Source organism: Nipponia nippon, unplaced genomic scaffold, assembly GCF_047370975.1.
Source record: "Nipponia nippon isolate SJK-2023a ecotype South Korea unplaced genomic scaffold, ASM4737097v1 scaffold_4, whole genome shotgun sequence".
Classification (NCBI taxonomy): Eukaryota; Metazoa; Chordata; class Aves; order Pelecaniformes; family Threskiornithidae; genus Nipponia; species Nipponia nippon.
In genome coordinates this window covers 115,930,664-115,936,663 of record NW_028262358.1, presented here as the reverse complement: position 1 = coordinate 115,936,663, position 6,000 = coordinate 115,930,664, and positions in this window count along the sequence as shown.

Sequence of the window (6,000 nt, the reverse complement as noted above, 5' to 3'; positions counted from 1 at the left end):
ACAGGGAGTTAGCAGGAAGAAAAGACCTCATTTTGGGGACATCTTTCTAAATATTGTCATTAAGCTGAAATGGAAGGGAATACATGGAATTATATTTGCTGTTGGGAATTTGGGCAGCCTCAACAGTGTGGAATATAGAGAGTAGAATATTTTAATGTTCTGACAAGTTGCAATTAGGATCAACTTCAATAGGACAAGGTCAGGCGTTGGAGGGGGTAACAACAGGAATTCCTGCTCTGACCTGGGAATAAGAGAGGGGAAGAAAGGGCTAGGTGAATTAGTCAGTTTTAGAATAATTATCTGTGTAATGCAGCTGTAAGAAAGGAAAAAAAATACAGGATGTAGTAGCCAAGGCATTTCCAGCAAATAGAAGGAACTTTCAGCATCGTGGGTATCGTTATACAAAGAACTAGTGAGCCCTTTGCTTGCCATCACCTATATGCTCTAGGATTAATTCATGCTGGGAAGGAACAGAGGAATAACATTAAAATGATGTGGGAGTACAGAGTCTCTTCCCACAGTAAACGAATGGTGTTTGGTTTGTTCAGCTTGGGAAGACACAGACCAACAGGTCTTAACATTTGCTGTCTGCATGCTTGTCGTGGTACAGGACAATACAAAAGATGGAGATGAGCAATTTAGGCTAAAGAATAATATGGGAGCAAGAAAAAAAAAAGAAGAAACTGGCAAGTATAAACACTGAAATAATTAAAAACCTTGAGAATCCTTCCATTAATGGTGGCAGCAAAAGATCAAAATGGATTGAATACAAAGTTTGATGTTCAGGAAGATGATGGTATGAAATGTTCCTGAGCCAGTAGGATGTCTTTCAGCCAATAGTCTATGCAAAGCATACAGAGACCAGTTAAAAAACCCTTCCTCTCTTATCCTGTTTTTCCTCCTAACAATCTCTAGATCAAGATTGGAGTTTTTTGGGCCACTTCGCTATGAGCTGAGGAGAAAGTTCTTCGTCTAATACAGACAAGATCAGCCGAACCACATTTCCAGGTGGAGGTTTCTGGAGAGCCACCTCTTTTAAGAGAGTAAACTAATTAGGCAAGTCAGTGTCCCTTCTGTTAGGAGAAAATGTGAAATAGGTCTTCCTCAACCTGTTTCCTCAAACTATCTATCATTAAACTTTCCAAATTACACCTCTCTGCAAACACTGCGTGAAAAAAATACCCTAATTCAAACTTGAAACCATCACGTTTCTACACTTACCATTGCTTATAGCTTAGTGCAAATAAGCCAGGCTGGGATTCTAACAAGATTTAGCCCCACTAGCATAAAAGCAGCAGGCGCAAGAGGAAAGTGTGGGAACAGAGGGAGGATGATGCAACATGTAGCCATCCGGGGCAGTATGCTTCTTCAGGTATCAACACGGCTGGGTTTATGAATTGCCCTTTAGTTTGCTCTGTTGTTCCACATGTAGAGTCTCATCTTACCTAGTGCCAATGGTCTGCTCTTATTTATCACATATTTTATTTACTCTAGTTTACTACTCTGCTTCCTCTAGTGTGCTTTAGCATGGGAAAAGCAGATGGGCAGCCTTCTGGACCATTCTTTGAGATGGTAACAAAACATAATGGGAAGTTTAGATTGGATATTAGGAAAAATTTCTTCACTGACAGGGTAGTCAGGCACTGGAACAGGCTGCCCAGGGAAGTGGTTGAGTCCCCATCCCTGGAGGTATTTAAAAGATGGGTAGATGAGGCGCTCAGGGACATGGTTTAGTGGTGGGCTTGGCTGTGCTAGGTTAACAGTTGGACGTGATGATCTTAAAGGTCTTTTCCAACCTAAACAATTCTGTGATTCTACAATTCTATAGTTGAGACCAATGTGCTCTGCTTTGTGTGTGCAAACACATGTATATATATGTACATGTGCTTATGTGCATACATGCACGTGCACACACAAGTATGTGCTAATGAGAAATCAAAACAGGAACTACGTAAGGGCAATCACTAAATTTAAAAAAAGTCATAAAATACAAAGTGCTTTTAGAAGTAGAAAATCCTACTTCAAAATGGCATAAAGCAAAGAATCTATAGGCATGATTTAAAAATAAAGAAAGATTAGCATTTGGATAGATAGTGGATCTCAGAACACAGCTGTTCCAGTTTAACTAAAGCCATGTGACTTTGTTGTATACGAGGGTCCTCAGCATGAACCCCTACTTGGCTGAGCCAACCACCAAAGCGTTCCTGACCCCCGAGAACCTGTGGGGGGGAGAGCTGTATGCTTAAGATGCGCCACCAGTCCAAGGGTCCCCAAACTGTGGTACATATGCCACTGTGGTATGCAATATATTTCCAAATAGTATGCAGAAAAAACCCACAAAACAAACCTCCAAAAATCCACCATCAAAACCTGTCACACCTGCCTTATCTCTGGAAGTGATAGGCACGAGCCAGCTAGATCCCTCCTTCTGTACACAGAGCTAGGAGCTGCTGCAGATGATGAAGGGGTGGGGGGAACATTGAGGAAAGGACTGGGGCAGAATGGAAGAAACTTCTGGTGATGCTACCAGTGCATTTCTCCCTCTAAATAAAGCCTGGGAGCTCATGTCTTAGGTGACTGGCTAGCTGTTTTCTGAAAGGAGAGGGTTTGAGCGCCAGCAGAAAGTCAGCAGTAGCTGAGAAATGCAGCTTCTGAACAAGGTATCTTTCTTTTCTGCAAGGTGGTGGCTCCTGACTCCCATCAGATTTGGAATCAGTAGGTGCTGAGAGCAAGGAGCTGCTCCTCTGGGAGATGCTGCAGGCTGCTCTGGCTCCCTAAGCATGAGCACATGCTGTTCATAAACCTGCTGCTGCTCTGCTTAGGCGGCGTGCTGGATGCCATTCCCTGCTGCACGAGACCAGCCAGTGTGTGACCTAAAGGAGTCACATAGGTTTTTTTGTTATTCTAACAGGTACACCCAGACTTCCTCATGCAAAGCCTTAGCTGAGGAAAGCTTAAAAGTGTTAAAACTTAGGATATTCTCTGTGCAGAACAAAATCAAACCAACTGGAATTAAGGCTGAAATAATTTCAAAAGGCCATAAAAGAACATTATTGTCTTTTCAAAAAAACCCCCATAGATTAGAAACCCTCAAAATAAAGCAAAAATTGCATAAAAAGAGAAAGTTTGCATGTATCACAATCGAGTGAGCAGATGGCCCATCTAATTACTTATCCATCCATACCTGGAGGATATCTGAAAACCTACCTTTGCTGGCAATCAGAAATCACCTTAATCATCCATCCTTTATGGTCAGAGGCCTTCACAGCCCAGCTCTGAGGGGACACCAGGGTTTGGCCAGCCCTTCAGGGACTGTCACGTGAAGTGAGTAGGAGTGTACATGCAGCTACATGCAGCACACAGCCCTGCTGGCAGAGGAATGAGTCCTTTCTCATTCAGTACATCCAGGCCTGAAGCTGACTTTATGAATAACTTAAAATAGCAGTTCAGTGTTCAATGTTCATGACCCAGAGCAAGACCAGGTCAAGAAGGTCTTCTTGGAGTTTTATTGTTGTCAGGGTGGCACAGGGGAAAATACGGTTGTTTTGGAGGTACATTACCTGCCTTTTATGCAGATTGAAAACGTGGCTTTATTATTATTGCTATTAATGTACTACTGGGGGAGAAGACAGTTTGCATATGCTCTTGAAAATGTTGGTTGAGGCTGCTCTTTCTGCTCAAATACTGCTGTTAATGTTTGATAGCAGTGGCCTGAAAAGAGAAGCCTTTGAACTGTTTATTGTTCTTGGGAGGTGGTTTGTCTTTTCTGTTATATATGTAAACTGCAGCCTAGCTGCAAGTTTCTTAGGCATGGCACAAATGATTAGAGCCCTGCTCAAAAGTGTTGTTGGGTTTAAGTATTCTTTTCGGATGTTACCATTTCTACTTTCAAATAAATCCCCTGCTGCTGAAGCACAGCTATGTGTGCTTGCACAGCTCTAAGGAGTGGTTGTGTGGTTACTCCGCAGTAAGGATTAGTCACACATTAACCACAGCTGTAAAAACATGTCTATGGGAAAATCACATCCAAACACTAAGGGCCTTTTAGTCTGCTGCTTATTAATGAGGAGGTGGGTTTCTGTTCTGTTTTTCTTCAGCATTGTGCAACATATATCTGGCCTGTTTACTTTGCTATCATGATGCATCATAGCTTTTCCTCTGGCAGTCTTCTACCTCCCCACTTCCATGGACCATAGTCTACTGAGGTCTTACAGGTAGAGCTGAGTCAGCCGATGTTTCTAAACCTGCAGGTCTTGGCAGGGGGGGCACTCGCACTGTTACAGTGTTTAGCCACACTATTTCATTGCTACCTGAGGCAGAGAAGGTGGTGCCAAATGATGACTTAGGGCTCTGTGATTGTAAAAACTTTAGGCCCATGAGGGGCAAGAACACCCTTGCTCATTGCCAAGATGACAGCTAAAGGCTGTAGCAAGTTCTCTTGCTTTTTACTCAATAGAAAACCACCATCCAATACTGTTGTCCTTCTCTTTACATGTCCCTATACCTCATTCTGCATAGGCCTTCAGCAAAGTATGGATCCTGCACTCAATTTCCAAAAGTCCTCCTCTCCACATCTTCTCAGAGGTAGTAAAGCTGAAGAGCTTAGAGGGGAAGGAGAAAGAGGATAGCATCCCCTCTAGGAACGTGTGACTTGGTAGGGCCACTCTGCATCAAGCTTTGGCCTCTGACAGCTGTTGGTGCTGCAGTCCACACTTCAGGACTTCCAGGAGAGGGTCCCAGATCACCATCAACCAACCATGGATTCTGTTATCCCCCCACTGCTGCTGAATTCCCTTGAAAAAATGACAAACCTTCTTAATGTGAATATTTCCTGGTGGGGGGGAAGGCAGTGCAAATGACAGATACACAAATAGGAGTGCTTTCTCCAAAGCTGCTTTGGGCAAAGGAAGAAAAGCAGCACTCATGAAGAACATGTAATTACCATGTCCTCTGCCCCACCCTTGCCTTCTCAAGAGAAAATTCTTTCTTTATACATTAGTCTGGCTTCTGAATTTACTGATTTGCTCCAGGCCTGTGTCACATGGCCCATTGCAAGTCAGCAACCAACAAAGTGTCTTTCATACAAATAAGTGAGGCTCCTTTAGACTCAAGCTGCTTGTTGAGTACATCAGGGAGGACTGAGCATCGGGAACAAGGCAGTGCAGCTTTCTGGTATTGCTGGAAGTGATGTCCCTGCATTTGGGGACTGAGGGTGGGAATCCTCAGTCAGCTTCTGTTGTTCCATTCTACTTTCTGTAGCCATGTCCTTGCCCTGGCTCCTGCCTGGAAAAAGTAGTTTAGGCTGGGGTAGGAACTTATGTATTACCATAACGTGAGAAGCTGAATTGCTCTGAGAAAGCACATGTTTTCTGTGCATTGAGCTAATTTCCCTTCTTACCAAGCACCGCTGCCTCTAATGCCTGCTCCAGCTTGTTTTCCTGTTACCCCAGTGGCACGTTTCCGACCATCCTTCGCCTTCCTTACCTGCCGTGAGTAACAGAAGGCTGCCTCAGGCGCCTCATGTTTTCTTTGCATGGGGCAATATGCACTCCAGCTTTGCCTTGAGCAAGGAGCCATTACTATTTATCTAGAAAACCCCTTAGAGAAATAGGAGATCTGAAATTATCCCATGCAGTGGGTTCCTACGCTGATCCCCAGTTTCATAAATGGGAAAATAAAGCCTGCGCAACACAATTCCTCTGGCCGGTTAGGACGCTTTGCATGTTTTTTTACAACTGCCGCATTAGAACTTTGCCTGTGTTCCCATCAGGCCTCCAGCACCCGTCCATTGCATTCATCCATGTGAAAGGAGGTCAGACCAATGAGAAACACCACGGTACGCTCTTCACAGGGCACTGCTACCTCTTCCCCTCCAAAGGCCAGTTGCACGGCCTTCTGTGCTGTGGTTAATGCCCAGCCCTTGCTGCTGCTTCTTCAGGCACACAAGGACTGTATCACAGCTAGGGAGCCAGAAAGTATACTGAGGTTTCAGGAATGAGT